A 16,354-nucleotide genomic window follows, 5' to 3' on the forward strand; every position below is an offset into this window, starting at 1 on the left:
ATTGCAAATTTTTCAACATTTATCTAGTTTGAATCTAGAGCAAAATAATACAAACTCACAACTTTCCCCCGAAGATAAAATGACTGAATTATACACCAAAACAATAGAAAAATATTTGAATCTCGTGATTCATTTGTGGTTCAACACATGCATGAAATAAAGCTTAACAGTATAATAGCTTTTAGCATTTGAAACTAGACTGTTATAAAAACAATGAATCCAGGACAGCTGCTGAGAAAATGTATGTTTCAGATTTATATTCATAATAAATGTCCAAAATAATTTGAATCATTGCTCATTTCATTCCAATAATTATGTTATGGAAGAGTTAGAAAGAGTTATCATACACATTGTCATTTAGACAGAGTTATCATACACATTTCAATTCCTAGAGAAGCTGGTATGTTGGATTCATGTGCAAACAAATTTGGATCGACAGTTACAAACAATTTCATAGAGGGTTCGGTGCTCGGATGTTAGTACATATGATAAAATTCATTTGAATTTCACTCATTTCGTTCAAATGTCTTTTTTCAATCAACCATGTTACACGAAGCATAACCGCTGCAGAGAAATTATTATCTATCAGAAGCGTGTAGCTTTACGCTTTTTAATTTTGATGTTTTCAAACAAAAGCAATTTTAACCGCGTGCGCTTCAATTTCCAGGAAAACGATAGATATACCAAACGGTATGAAGCACAGGCCGCCTGTAGCCAACAGTGGTTTCTTAAAATTGAGCGGCGGAAAAATAACAACCTAATCAACGAGAGCAACGCAAATGCAACCGCTCAGCATTAGATTAACCTGAACAGCGTATGGGCGCACACAGGAGCATTATGGCAAAAAAGCTGTCCTTAACGTAATATAACTGCTTAATACTATAAGAAATGGCTCACATGTAAGGTGGAACGTTATATGCTATTCTTAAGTAATTAGGTGAAAGTTTTATTCAAACTTCTATCTAAAATTCGTTGGCTCACATTGAAATATTTGAAACCAATACTTGCAAATACGCCAAATGGAAGAAATATATTAAGGGTCGTTTTCTTCACCTCCGCTTAACTCTTGAGCGGACCTTGCTCAGACGATTAAACCTGGTTGAGGCACTAAGCGGAGGTGAAGAAATTGGCCCTAAATTTATTAAAGCTTGATAAAATTGCAATGGATTACTCTGTGTTATTTTCTTATACTTAATTAAGAACAACATAGAGAAGAGATCTACTTGCCAAGTAATTCGATTAGAATATGGCTGATTAATAAACGTTGAGAACGGTTTATAAAATTTTATACTATTTTTGCATTTTATCTCAACATTGTTTAAAATTCCATTGTTATAATATTTTTTTCTGCGCTGTAAATTCTATATACAAATTGATTAACAATTAGTAAAAAATAAGATTGACTCAAGTTCAATAAGTTGATTAAGAAATATTGTTTATAATACCCCTGCCCATAAACGAATTAATTCAGCAATATATTATTTAAGAACTTTTTTTTTAAGAATAGATTATTCCAGTTTTGACCATCTTTTCGATCGAAATACTCATTCATGAGGTCGTTGTCGTCGCGCAATCGAGGGGTCTCAAGTTAGGTAGCTTTTTTAGTGCGCTAAACTGGGTGCGTTGAAAAATCATGAATTGAAAATCTCCACTCACCTAATACGAGATTAGTCAACATCAACTTTTTCTTTACTGCAAACCGCTGTCCAGTAGGGGCATGAGAATGGAAAGTGCTCTGCGACTGTGGCCCTCCTCGTTTGCCTCGGACTCTGGCGTTCGGGTCGTTTCTCTTGTCTGCTCCGCACTGCACTCTTATTTTTATGCTTCAAATCTTCTCGCGCTGGGGCCACTAATGCCGCCTTCTGCTGACTAAACCACGGTGAACTCCAAAGGGGAGCCAACACTTGATCGCAGCAAACTGCACCACCGTCTTACTTTGTTGCACAAAATGGTTTCTCATGTGCATAAAATCATAAACATTTGGACACACAATTGTTTTATCTTGCTCTTGCACTCTTCCGATTTTATGCTGCACCTTTTCACTGCACTTTTCATAAAAAAAAAACTTTTCAACATAAACACGTTTCGATCGGCGCTGTCCAAGGAAAACTATAATTTCAAAGTAAAGTATAAGGAATCATCGACAACAGCCGCGGGACGGCTAAGCGAAGCAAACAGCACATAAACGACCGTACGACATCCGATGTGAAAGTAGGACTACTGGCTTGACTTGTACGCGCGGAGTCGTATACCCGTTCGAGCGCTGCTGCTGCTGCTGCGCTGGATGGATGGCGCTGCCGCGGTTTAGGTCCACCAACCAGCAAAAACAACAACAAACACTAACCAACCACTACACACTTCCCAAGTGTTGCCACTAAAGATGCGGTGCTTCTCTGAACGTTTTTATCGAGGAAAAAAAACAAGAAATCCAGTAACATGCTGATAGAACTGTTACACGCTCTAAGTCCAAGCTAACTATGCATGACCGAGAGATATGGTAATTTCAACATGAAAATTTGCAGTTTCGCCTATTAAAATTTCGACGTTGTATAATATGATATTATCCCTTTAGCTCTACTACTCAGATTGTTACTATGTCATCGGAATAGAAATCCTGATCTACAGTCATACCTCCATGAGTCGATATTGAAGGGACCATCGACTCGTGGAAATATCGAGATGTGGAATAGAAATTCCTTGGAAAGCTGTTCGAAGGGACCATCACAGTAACCCAGAAAATATTTTTTAATATGGCATAATTTGCTTCCATGAGTCGATATCGAGTCATAGAACATCGACTCATGGAGGTTTGACTGTATACGTAAATTGTAATCAGATTCAAAGAAAAGGGAAACATTATAAGCAGGGATTGAACTTATCATTTCATTATCATTTAGTATTCAAAAAATAACTTATTCCTGAAGCTGCATTCCGAAAAGTGTTGTATGGCGAACTTTTAGCGCCGCCGATTGATATTAGTTTCTTTATATACGTTGGTTTTAGATAGGTTTTATTATTTTCGCCTCTCAATCATTTTTTTCTTCAAAGGGGAAAGGTTCAATAACTTTGAATCTTTCCAATCAAAACGAGTCAAATTTTTACAACACCACCATAGGGGGTGACAATGGGTCTGGGGGTGAGAATGGGTCATCGCTCTCACCGGCAGCCTGGTTTCAGTTTTCAGTTTCGTAGAGCAAAATCGTTCAAAAAGGTCTCTTATATTTTAGTCTTCTCTCCCTTAGATACATTCAATCACAAACATTCTAAGTAGTTGAATCAGTGACCCATTCTCACCCCCATTTGACCCATTGTCACCCCCGACGACGGTACATAGTTTTATTATTTTGTAATTGAAAACTCATTTAATTGATCATTGCTTGACCCACTTTGAATTAAAAAAACCATCCATAGATGATTGAGACCGCATCGTGCTTTCGTGCTGTGCGGTTCTTTCACTCTTTGCGGAAGGAAGTTTTTAATACTACCCGAAGCTATTTTAATTTCAACGGTGCTTCTTAGCGCTATTTGTACCCACTGATCCCGTTACGATCGAAATACTCAATTAATAAAACTTTCTACCAAGTGTGAGTTTTTTTAGAACCAAAGTGTTTGTTCTGTAGGAAAATGGCTGTTCCTTGTTGGTAACACGAAGATTTTTCAAAAATAGTGACAATAGCCATTGGCGTAAATAAGGTGTGGGGGCAGGGAGGGCCTGGCCCTCCCCAGACCCACTTGTGCCCCCCCAGAAAATTTTAAAATTGAATTTATTTTGTAAACCTTCACATACTACAAAAATATTTCATCATTACTCATTGCATCGCATGACTTCTCTGATAGTTTTTTCAGCAAAGTATCGAACTTGTCATTGCAACTTGGACTTGAGAGTCCTTAAAGGCTCCGTCAGACGTTGCAAGCAAATCACTCGTGCGAGCGAATGATTTCTGAAAGCACTCGCAATTGCAGTCACACGTAGCAGTTTTTTACTTTATGCAAATGTCCGATTTACTCTCATGCAAATATAAACAAAAACGAAAAACTTGTTTTCCGGCCACAAAATCTAATTTCATTCCTAATTTTGCAATGCAACACTGCCACCTGAAAACGTTTTCACTTTTGCGAGCGAAAAATTTGCTAGTGCTGCACTAGCAAGCGCAATTTCGTTTCTGCGAGTTGAAAATTTTAAACGCTAAGCAGTCACACATTGCAAGCGAGCGTTTGCTTACGAGTTTTCATTTGTTTGCATGCAATCACTTTCAGTGTAGTCAGACAGGAAATTTTATGACAGTTGTCACTTTCTGCGAGCAAAATGCTCGTTGCGAGTGATTTGCTTGCAACGTCTGACGGCACCTTTAGATTTGTCAGATTTTGATTCCTTTATCAAAAATTAAATAAGTGTTTGCAAAGCGTGATAACATCCTAGTTTATTAATTAAATCAAGTTGACTGTTCTGACATCTAACTATAGTTAGATTTAAACGAAGCTGGAACTTTCTCGATAAAAATTTGAAGAATAGTAGTCGTGACTGTTTACACATATTATTGGCCCCCACAATTGTATGCTTCTTAATCCAGCAAAAGATAGTTCAAACTATAATTCTTTTGTAAACCTTTCCAAAATTGAAATTACATATTAGAATCAATGAGATATTAATCAAATATGCTGCAAAACAGTTGATCAAATACTTATAAAGGTTTATAGATGTTTAGATTTCACTGCTCAACAAAACTCGGCCTCTTGTAACTTAACAGACAACTTACGCTTCCCTTGTCTGGTGGCCTAAAACTAATGAGGCTGCTGCAAGGGCTAAGCTCAACAAAATCCAACGCACCGCTTGCATAGCCATCACTGGTGCAGTTCGTAGTACACCCACTTTGGCCCTAGACGCAATGCTTCACCTGCCCCGGTTAGATCAATTCATAAAGCTGGAAGCGGAAAAAAGTGCTCTAATGTTAAAGAGAACAAAAACACTGCTGTCGGGAGACCTTACGGGTCACCTCAGCATATTAAATGAATTTGCCATAAATCCCGCAATAGGAATTTGTAGTGACTGGATGGAAACGGTAGTCAATTATGACTTACCTTACGATGTGTTCATTCCTTCCCGCCAGGAGTGGGAAGGAGGTGGACCCAGCGTTCCAACAGGCTCCATAAATTTCTTCACAGATGGTTCGAAAATGAATAATCTGACAGGATCCGGAATCTATGGCCCTACAACAAAAATTTCTGTCCACTTAGGACAGTGGCCCACAGTATTTCAGGCGGAAATATATGCAATATTAGAATGCGTGTTATTATGCCTGAGGAGAAAGTATAGATTTGCAAAAATATGTATTTTCTCTGACAGCCAAGCGGCACTTAAGTCGCTTAATAACTACACTTGTAACTCAAAGCTAGTGTGGGAATGCATTCTGGCTTTGAAAACTTATCCATACGCAATCGAGTCTACCTATATTGGATCCCAGGACATACGGGTCTAGAGGGAAACGAGATTGCTGATGAGCTAGCCAGGAATGGATCTAATGAAAGGTTCATTGGCCCTGAGCCCTTCTGCGGGATCTCAGACTGCTCTGTAAAAATAGAACTGAACAAATATATGGTCAGTCAAATCACATCAAACTGGAATGCACTTCCCCATACGAGCCAATCCAAAAGGCTCGTAACAATTAACCCCAAGAAAACCCAACAACTATTAGGTCTCAACAAAAGGGATCTCAACATCTACACCGGTCTAATAACTGGACACTGCCCCTGCAGATACCATCTACAAAAGATCGGAGCAATCCAAACCTCAAATTGCCGCTTCTGTGACGAGGAGAGAGAAACATCAGAACACATCCTCTGCTATTGCAGTGCACTCACCCAACGTAGGTTCAAAGTTCTCAGCAAGCCCTTTTAGGACCTGCTGACATATGGATCTTATCCCCCAAGGACGTGGTTGGCTTCATAAAGCTAGTCTCGCCAGAATGGGGAGTCACATACTGTAACTCAGGATCTCTATTCATCAATAATAGATGGTCTTGAGTTCAGTCGATACCAAGGTATCTCAGTGACAAACATGTTACTGAGATAACTTGCGTATTTCACAGTAAAAGGGTATATCACAATAGTCCTAAAATCTGGACGCAGTGATCTTCACCCGACAAACGAGGAAAAAAAAAAAAAAAAACTTAACAGATATGCCCTTTTCAGCCTTATTGTATATATGCAGAACGTAAATCTTTACAGACATACTATTGTGGAATAAGGAAGAATAGTTGTTTTTATAGACAGTGGAATGAATAGTAACAAACTTATAAAATAATAAAAAAAAACTCACGGTTAAATGACTATTTTCTTCCATTTACTTCCACTAATTAATTTTTAGGTATCAAACGGATACGCATATCGTCCTCTACTAGAGGACTTCTTCAGTATTTTGTTATCGACTTATTATTTTATTTTTTTTTATTTTTGAATAATTCCTAGGTTTGATCATTTTAGGGTCCATTCGAATTCCCACTAACTATGCGTAATTACAGAATATAAAACTCTGCCGAAAACTTACAAGAATTTTTCACATAATATTGTAGTTCCTGTTGAAAACCGAAGTAAGCTCATGCGTCCTTAATTCAATTTTTCAATAACTCCTTCCAGATCTCAATTAATTTTCCAAAACGGGCCGAAACGTCGGGCAATGTGAATATAAACCCGTTTGAATATATCAGACTGAAAATTTTTCATGGACCCCACAATATCAACAAACCATTTTCGTTTCTACCTTTATAAAGTGAGGGATGTTCCTGGACTTTTCAACTCACTGTCCCACCATGTATTTTTTTTTTCAAAATACGTTTTTTTATTTATATGGAGCGACATCCTCGAAGTGCTCTAACAAATCGGAATATCATACAATTATCATGAATTGGGAAGAAAGTATTTCATTTGAACGTTTTCGAGGCTTTCCACATTCATACAAACGTAAATAAAGGGATCCAAAAACTGAAAAGTTGATTTAGAAATTAGAAAATTGGAAATGAAAATTAGACACGTATTGACTATATCACACCTTTATTAGAAATCAGTTATTTTTTCGCATATTGAGTGATGTTAACAACAAGTCAAATGGGCATAAAAAAAATCCTTGACAGTCCATGCGTGCAGTGCTTTACAGTCACTCTCAAAATTGAGCGTACAGCATGGATTAGATGAATATATTCGAAAATTCCAAAGGAAATTTGATTGTTGGATCGGATGATTTTAATGCATTTCAATATTTATCTCTTCCTTCAATGTATCCGTACAAAAAATGGTTATTTTCCTCCAAAGTTTATTTGTTTGAAAATAATCTCAAAATATGCCTGTTACAAAATTGAGCGTACAGCGAATGTTTTTCTATAAAATTCCTTATTATAAAAGCGATTGATGTAATTTAATGTTATTTTTTCATGGTTATATTTAAAATAATAAATATCCGCTACTAAAACATTCAATGTTTTGAAATTAAACCATGTTTTGGTCAAAATGGTGAACAATTAAAATGTATAAACAATGATATTTAACAATTCAATGCTGCTGGGCAAAATAGATGCTTAAGATATGGATTTCGCCGGCATCGTGTCTTATATATGATAGATAATCGAAATCCGACGAGACATTCGATAAATTTGGGAAAACTCTGTCGGTAAATGGTGAAAACAGATGTAAACATACAGAGAAAACGACAAATGTTGGGAATGGTGTAATTCAAATTAAGTATAACTTTTTTTTAAAGTCGATGTATAGATAGTTTATAAGCTCAGGACACTCATTAATAATAATATTAATAACAGAGCAGCATACGGATACATTATAAGATGTCATTTTATATTTGAAGACTCAGTCACCGTGAGAACAAATTTGGTTGAATCATTTAAATTCACCAAGATATTATTAAATAAGCTGCCGAACTTTTAAAAACGTTATTTTACTTGCCAAATGTAAATCATCCAATTTTATCCCTTATGGTAACAGATCGTGGAATTTAATCCAAATTTAATTATTACTAATTAAATTTAAAAATTACGATTTTAAGCTATTTTTTCAATATTAAATCAAAAGTGCTCTACGGGGTTGAAAAGCTGTATTTATGTTCGGTACCTTAAGATACACCTTGTACTTTTATAATTTGACTGTGAATGATTGAATTCAATAATATTACTCTAAATGAAAGACCTGAGACTATAATCGAGCTTTAAACGAATTTAAGTTAAAGACATACTAAATTTGAATCATGCCATTCCCAACATTTGTCGTTTTCTCTGTATGTTTACATCTGTTTTCATCATTTACCGACCGAGTTTTCCCAAATTAATCGAATGTCTCGCTCGATTTCGATAATCTATCATATATAAGGGAAGATCCATAAAGTACGTCACGCAAAAATTGGCAAATTTCGACCCCCCCTCCCCCCTTCGTCCCACTTTTTGTATTAAACCTCTAAAATTTTTGTATGAGTCGTCACGCTACTCGGAACCCCCTCTCCCCCCTAGGAGCGTGGCGTACTTTGTGGATGGCCCCTAAGATACGATGCCGGTGAAACATACAAATTAAAGCATCTATTTTTCCCAGCAGCATTCAATTGTTAAATAACATTGTTCTTACCAGAGCGTTAATGAATAAAGCTTCCAATGAATGATTAAACTTCTTATGATTAAACCATTCAACTCTATGATTAAAGATTATGATTAATGATTTATTCATTTTTGACAATGATTAATGATTATGATTAACGATTGAAATTATTTTTGACAATGATTAACGATTATGATTAAAGAATAAAACGATTGAAGTATGATTAACCTTCTTCGGATATTAGAAAAAACTTACGAATAAGATGTTAGGGTCATATTGACCCAGAAATGTAAATGCTTATAAAACAGTCAAATTTTAACCGAATTACAAAGTTTATATACCGTTCGAAAGATAAACTCATCAATTTTGTGGCTATGTGGTGATATGCTGGTTCTGGAGACAACGGCCACCGGGAAACGACTTCCACGGGGACCTTGTCGGTCATATAAGGGGAGCATAAAAATCGCTCCATGTATGCCTTTCGATCGCAAATTCTTCATAGATTCTCTTAAAACGGTAATGTATGGTCCATGAGAGGGCTTCCGTCGAAAGTGGCCACTCCTGGTACATGCAAGGTGCCCCCGGGGAACCCGCAGGAGGGGACATTTCCGTTTTAGCACCAAAATATGCCGTGCGGCGGCTCTGTCGTCATGATTTTCCACATAATAGATGATTATGCGCTTGAAATCGATAATTAACCACATTGGCTACTCTTGGAGTCTATGAGGTGCCCTCGGGGAACCCGTAAAAGAGGACATTTCCGTTTTAGCACCAAAATATGCCGTGCGGCGGCTCTTTCGTCATGATTTTTCACCAAACAGATGGCTATGCGCTTGAAATCGATAAGTGACCACATTGGCCACTCCTGGTACAAGCAAGGTGCCCCCGGGGAGCCCGCTGGAGGGGACATTTCCGTTTTAGCACCACAATATGCCGTGCGGCGGCTCTTTCGTCATGATTTTCCACATAATAAATGATTATGCGCTTGAAATCGATAATTGACCCAATTGGCCACTCTTGGAGCCTATGAGGTGCCCTCGGGGAACCCGTAAAAGAGGACATTTCCGTTCTAACACCAAAATATGCCGTGCGGCGGTTCTTTCGTCATGATTTTCCACCAAACGGATGGTTATGCGCTTGAAATCGATAAGTGACCACATTGGCCACTCTTGGAGCCCTTGGTGCCCTCGGGAAACTCGTAAGAGGAGACATTTTCGTTTTAACACCAAAATATGTCGTGCGACAGATTTTCCACAAAATAGATGATTATGCGCTCGAAATCAATAATTGACCTCATTGGCCGCTCTTGGAGCCTAACATGGGCCCCCAGGGAACCCGCAGGAGGGGACATTTCCGTTTCAGCACCAAAATATGCCGTGCGGCGACTCTTTGGTCGTGATTTTCAACAAAATAGATGATTAGGCACTTGAAATCGATAAGCAACGGCTGGAACCTATGAGGGGCCCCCAGGAAACCCGTAGAATGGGACATTTAACGTTTTAACCATCAAAGAGATGGTTAGCTCGAAATCGATAATTGACCACATTGGTCACTCTTGGAACCTATGAGGTGCCCCCGGGAACCCGTAGAAAGGGACATTTTCGTATTAGCAACAAAATATGCCGTGCGGCGGCTCTTTCGCCATGATTTTTCACAAAATAGATGGTGATGGTGATGGTGACATTTCCGTTTTTATACCGAAATGAATAAGTGATCACATTTTCTATTTTGGAACCTATGAAGTACCGCCGTGGAGCTCATAGGAGAGGATATTTCCGTGCTTACTCTCACTCACTTAAAATTGATTAGCGACCACATTGGCCACTTTAGAAACCTATGAGGTGCTTCCGGGGAACCTGTACAAGGAGATATTTTTATTTTTATTTCAAGACATGGCTTGTAGCGGCTCTTTCACTATAACTTTCCATCAAATAGTTGGTTATGCTCTTGAAATCTAATATCAACCCGGGGAAATCCCAGGCCCAGTTTCGGTAATTGTGGAGTACCGCGAAGAATCCATTGAACGTGTCAGTGCACACAAAATCTCACTCACTTTTTAGGAACTTTTCCTCAACCGATTTGCCCTTTTGTTTCCTATTGAAAATTGGCCAGATTGGGCTATGGGCTCCGAAGTTATGGCCAAAATACTAATTTCAGCACCTGCATGGGAAAATCACTTTTCTGGCACTTATGCTCATCTGATTGGCTTGCAATAAATTGCGTTCAGCAGGAAATTTTGGAATGCAAATAAACAAATATGAAAAATAAGAGCTATCTACCTATTAGTGTTATATTAAACTTTTCTTATATATTTCTCAACCCTTTTGAACGAACGACAAAGGCACCATCACCACTAGGTAGATTAATCTTGTTTTTTTTTTCTAGCAAATAGGTCATTCATTCTAAACTTAATATCTACAACCTATAAGGTACCCGCAGGAGTCTCACAGAAGGAGAGATTTTCTTTTTTATATCAAAATGTTGCATTTTCATATCATTGTCCACGGCGATCGGTGAAAACCTCAAACTTCTATGAGTCGATATTGACGGGACCATCGACTAATGGTAATATCGAGATGTGGAATAGAAAATCCTTGGAGAGCTGTTCGAAGGAACCATCACAATAGCCCAGAAACTATTTTTTTATTTGACTCAGTACTCAATTTCAAATAAAGAACAATTTCAAGCGCATAACCAACTTTTTGAAGACTTGTGGCCAGGGTAGACAATGTGATCTAAATCGATTTCAAACGCATAACCATCTATATGTTGGAAAACATGGAGATAAAGCTGCCGCAAGCGGCACAGTACATTTCATATAACCATGAAAATGTCCTCTCCTACGGGTTCACAGGGCATCTCAAAGGTTCCAAAAGTAGACAATATCACTAATCAACTCCAAGCACATGACCATCTGTTTGGTAGAAAATAACAAAGAAAGCGCCACCGCACGGCATATTTTGGTGTTAAAATGTAAATGTACTCCTCTACGGGCTCCCGGAAGCACCTCATAGGTTCTATAGGTGGACCATATGTCAATTATCGATTTCTAGGGCAACTATTTTGAGGAAAATCACGACGAAAGAGCCGCCGCATGACATATGTTGGTGTAAAAATGGAAATGTCATCTTCTATGTACGTGTTCTCCGAGGGAACCTCATAGGTTCCAAATGTAGCCAATGTGGTCACTTATCGATTTCGAGCGCACGACCATCTGTTTGGTGGGTGCACCTCATAGGCTGCAAGAGGGGCCAATGTGGTCACTTATCGATTTCGAGCGCATAATCATCTATTTTGTGAAAAATCATGACGAAAGAGCCGCCGCACCGCATATTTTCGTGCTAAAACGAAAATGTCCTTTCCTACGGGTTCCCCGGGGGCAGCTTGAATGCACCAGGAGTGGCCAATGTGGTCATATATCGATTTCAAGCGTATAACCATCTGTTTGGTGGAAAATCATGACGAAAGAACCGACGCACGGCATATTTTGGCATTAAAATGGAAATGTACTCCTCTAGGGGATCCCGGGGGGCACCTCATAGGTTCGAAAGGTGAAAAATATGTCAATAATCAATTTCGAGGGCACCTATTTGGAGGAAAACCACGACGAAAGAGCCGCCGCATAACATATGTTGGTGTAAAAATGGAAATGTCATCTTCTACGTGTTCTCCGAGGGAACCTCATAGGTTCCAAATGTAACCAATGCGGTCACTTATCGATTTCGAGCGCACAACAATCTGTTTGGTGGGAAAACACACCGAAAGAGCCACTGCACGGCTTTTATTGGTGTAAAAATGGAAATGTCCCCTTTTACGGGTTCCCCGAGGGCTCCTGATAGGCTCCAAAAGCGGCCAATGTGGTCACTTATCGATTTCGAGCAGATTATCATCTATTTTGTGGAAAATCATGACGAAAGAACCGCCGCACGGCATGTTTTGGTGCTAAAACGAAAATGTCCTCCTTTACGGGTTCTTCGAGGGTACCTCATAGGCTCCAAGAGTGGCCAATGTGGTCAATTATCGATTTGTGGAAAATCATGACGAATGAGCCGCCGCATGGCATATTTTGGAGTTAAAACGGAAATGTCCCTTTTCACGGGTTCCCCGGGGGCACCTCATAGGCTCCAAGAGTGGCCAATTTGGTCAATTATCGATTTCAAGCGCATAATCCCTGCTTGTACCAGGATTGGCCAATTTGATCACTTATCGATTTCAAACGCATAACCATCTGTTTGGTGGAAAATCATGACGAAAGATTCATGCACGGCATATTTTGGTGCTAGAACGAAAATGTCCTCTTGTACGGGTTCCCCAGGGGCACCTCATAGGCTCCAAGAGTGGCCAATGTGGTTAATTATCGATTTCAAGCGCATAATCATTTATTATGTGGAAAATCATGACGAAAGAGCCGCCGCACGGCATATTGTGGTGCTAAAACGGAAATGTCCCCTCCTGCGGGTTCACCGGGGGCACCTTGCAGGTACCAGGAGTGGCCAATGTGGTCACTTTTCGATTTCAAGCGCATAACCATCTGTTTGGTGGAAAATCATGACGAAAGAGCCGCCGCACGGCATATTTTGGTGTTAAAACGGAAATGTCCTCTTTTACGGGTTCCCCGAGGGCACCTCATAGACTCCAAGAGTGGCCAATGTGGTTAATTATAGATTTCAAGCGCATAATCATCTATTTTGTGGAAAATCATGACGACAGAGCCGCCGCACGGCATATTTTGGTGCTAATACGGAAATGTCCCCTCCTGCGGGTTCCCCGAGGGCACCTAGCATGTACCAGGAGTGGCCACTTTCGTCGGAAGCCCTTTCATGGACCATACATTACCGTTTTAAGAGAATCTATGAAGAATTGGCGATCGAATGGCATATATGGAGCGGTTTGTATGCTCCCCTTATATGACCGACAAGGTCCCCGTGGAGGTCGTTTCCCGGTGGCCATTGTCTCCAGAACCAGCATATCACCACATAGCCACAAAATTGATGAATTTATCTTTCGAACGGTATATAAACTTTGTAATTCGGTTATAATTTGACTGTTTTATAAGCATTTACATTTCTGGGTCAATATGACCCCAATATCTTATTCGTAACTTTTTTTGTGGGGTCATTCCTGTTGCACCTTAAAATACTTTTTTCATGTCAGATGCTTCATTTCCACAAAATATTAAAAGTCAAGAAATTTCAGAACGATCGGATTATCAGGTAAAAAGTTATTCTACTTTGAAGTTTCGTTTTGGGTCATATTGACCCCAACATCTTACTAAGGTTAACGATTACCGATCGTGATTAAATGTTGACTCAATATCTGTATGATTAATGATTAACGATCGATATGATTAATGATTAATGATTATGAATAATCCAAATTTATTGATTTGCATAGTGATCAATAATCAAGTAACCTTTCTACCAAATTATGTTATTAAAGGTATAAACATTGTATGATTATGATTAAAGAATAATGAATAAAAGCAATGTATGCAATGATTAAAATTGATGATTAATGAATAAACTCAAAACAATCATGAATACGATTAGTGATTAATGATTAAATGCAAAAATCTATGATTAACGATTAGTGATTAATGATTGAATCGTATTTTTGTATGATTATGATTAATGAATAATGATTAAATAACCCATTATTCATTAATCATGATTAAATCTATGATTAATCACTAATGCTCTGGTTCTTACCTCTCACTTGTTCGCCATTTTGACCAAAACATGGTTTAATTTAAAAAAATTGAATGTTTAAGTAGCGGATATTTATTATATTAAATATTATCATGAAAAAACAATATTAAAATACATTAATCGTGTTTATAATAAGAAATTTTGTAGAAAAAAATTCGCTGTACGCTCAATTTTGTCACATCATTTATTTTCAATTATTTTCATTAATTTTCAAATAAATGAACTTTTGAGAAAAAATTTCAACAGTTCATTGAAGGAAGGGATGAATATTGAAATGCATTAAAAACAACCGGGCCAACCATTAAATTTTCTTTGAAATATTCGATTGTAGTCAACTAATCTATACTGTACGCTCAATTTTGAGAGTGACTGTATACCACCTTAGAATATCATCCCTACCAGCTAGGACCATGGCCCCCTCTCGACCGGGACTCTAGTTACGCCTATGACAAAAGCTTCTCCATGAAATAAGGCAAAATCCTAAGGATCCTAAGGAAAATTCAACGACGTAAAATTGCAGCTGATCCCAACAAGCGAATAAACATTTGATATTCAATTGAATGCACAGTTTTAATTCATTTTGATTGTGAAGAACACTATTATCGATTGAATTTCACGATTATTTCTTCATATGTTTGCATGAAAATAAATTTAAAATCACAACAAATTTTATCTGTGTCGGATATCATAGTCGTTGAGGGATTCCGTGGTCGTAATTCGTGGAAGAATATTATATCTGCCAAGAATATGAAGAAGCGACAGGATTTTACTATTTCGGGATCGATGAACTGGTTAGAGAATGACGCAAACCAGCTACAGGATTGGATACAAAAAAATTCACTGTCTGCGAAGCAAAGTGGCAGTAATGTTATGGTACAAACGGTAACAAAAACCTAAGGTTTATCAATAGTTTATGAGTCATTTCATTTATTTGAACATTTTGAAGGATAACTTGAAAGCAAGCGCCGTTAAATTGGGTGATAGATCCAATTTTTACTTTGTCCAAAACAATGATTCAAAACATTCCACTAATCTCGTCTTAGAGTGGCTGCTGTGCAATGCCGAATCAACGCTCCCACATTCTCCCCAATCTTATTTAATGCAAAGGTATAGGGGAACTGTTTCATTTTCCATCTCACTGAACATATATTCACCTCTTTGCAAAGCGAATAAATACAACACCAATCACGCACTTTTTTTGCTAACATACGTGCTCACTGCTGAAAAAAATCACAAAAGGCAACACGTTCGGAACATTCATGTTCCAACATCGAATGTTGCCAAAATCGAATGGATTTTGTTTTCTCATGATACTTCAACATTTCTTCGTTTTTTTGTGACGCTAGACACACAGTGACCCTTTTTTACGCGAATTTTGAAATCTAAACGTTTACACTAAATTATTTTCTTCGTGATTTAAAAAGAATTTCATCGGTTTCGGGGTCTAACCAATTTCTTTTATGAAAATTTCGATAATTAGGCGCAGGGAATCAATTTTTCTTGGATGCGCATGCAAAATAAGCGACAAAAGAGAACCAACGACAAAGCCGGAATTTTTTGTCAGCAACAAAAAATAAGACAATTTTGTTGCTAACTTTTCATCCCGTTATTTTGCATTATCTCTACAGTAAATCTCGGCTCTACTTCTTCTTCTTCATTGGCATTACATCCCCCACTGGGACATTGCCGCCTCGCAGCTTAGTGTTCATTTAGCACTTCCACAGTTATTAACTGCGAGGTTTCTAAGCCAAGTTACCATTTCTGCATTCGTATATCATGAGGCTAACACGATGATACTTTTATGCCCAGGGAAGTCGAGACAATTTCCAATCCGAAAATTACCTAGACCGGCACCGGGAATCGAACCCAGCCACCCTCAGCATGGTCTTGCTTTGTAGCCGCGCGTCTTACCGCACGGCTAAGGAGGGCCCGTCTCGGCTCTAACCTATCATAATTTCTGCTTTTATGGAAATATTCAAGAATCTAACTATGATTACAAAACTAGTATCGTATTTTCGGAAATATCAGAGCATGCAAGCCAAATGATTATTGTCATA

The 16,354-nt window shown here is 38.3% G+C and overlaps 1 protein-coding gene across 5 annotated transcripts in view; it reads right to left on the minus strand.

Annotated features, from left to right (window-relative positions):
* The window catches only part of LOC134220011 (MICAL-like protein 1), an 89,434-nt gene that overhangs the window by 53,816 nt on the left and 19,264 nt on the right, over positions 1-16,354 (minus strand). For 4 of the 5 annotated variants that reach the window (XM_062698934.1, XM_062698932.1, XM_062698931.1 and 1 more), the window contains exon 2: positions 1,657-2,109. The exons of the other annotated variant lie outside the window; for it this stretch is intronic. The gene's annotated coding sequence lies outside the window, so the exon portion shown is untranslated. The remainder of the gene's footprint in view (positions 1-1,656; positions 2,110-16,354) is intronic. 5 annotated transcript variants of the gene reach the window in all.

The sequence above is a fragment of the Armigeres subalbatus genome, chromosome 3, assembly GCF_024139115.2.
Source record: "Armigeres subalbatus isolate Guangzhou_Male chromosome 3, GZ_Asu_2, whole genome shotgun sequence".
NCBI lineage: Eukaryota > Metazoa > Arthropoda > Insecta > Diptera > Culicidae > Armigeres > Armigeres subalbatus.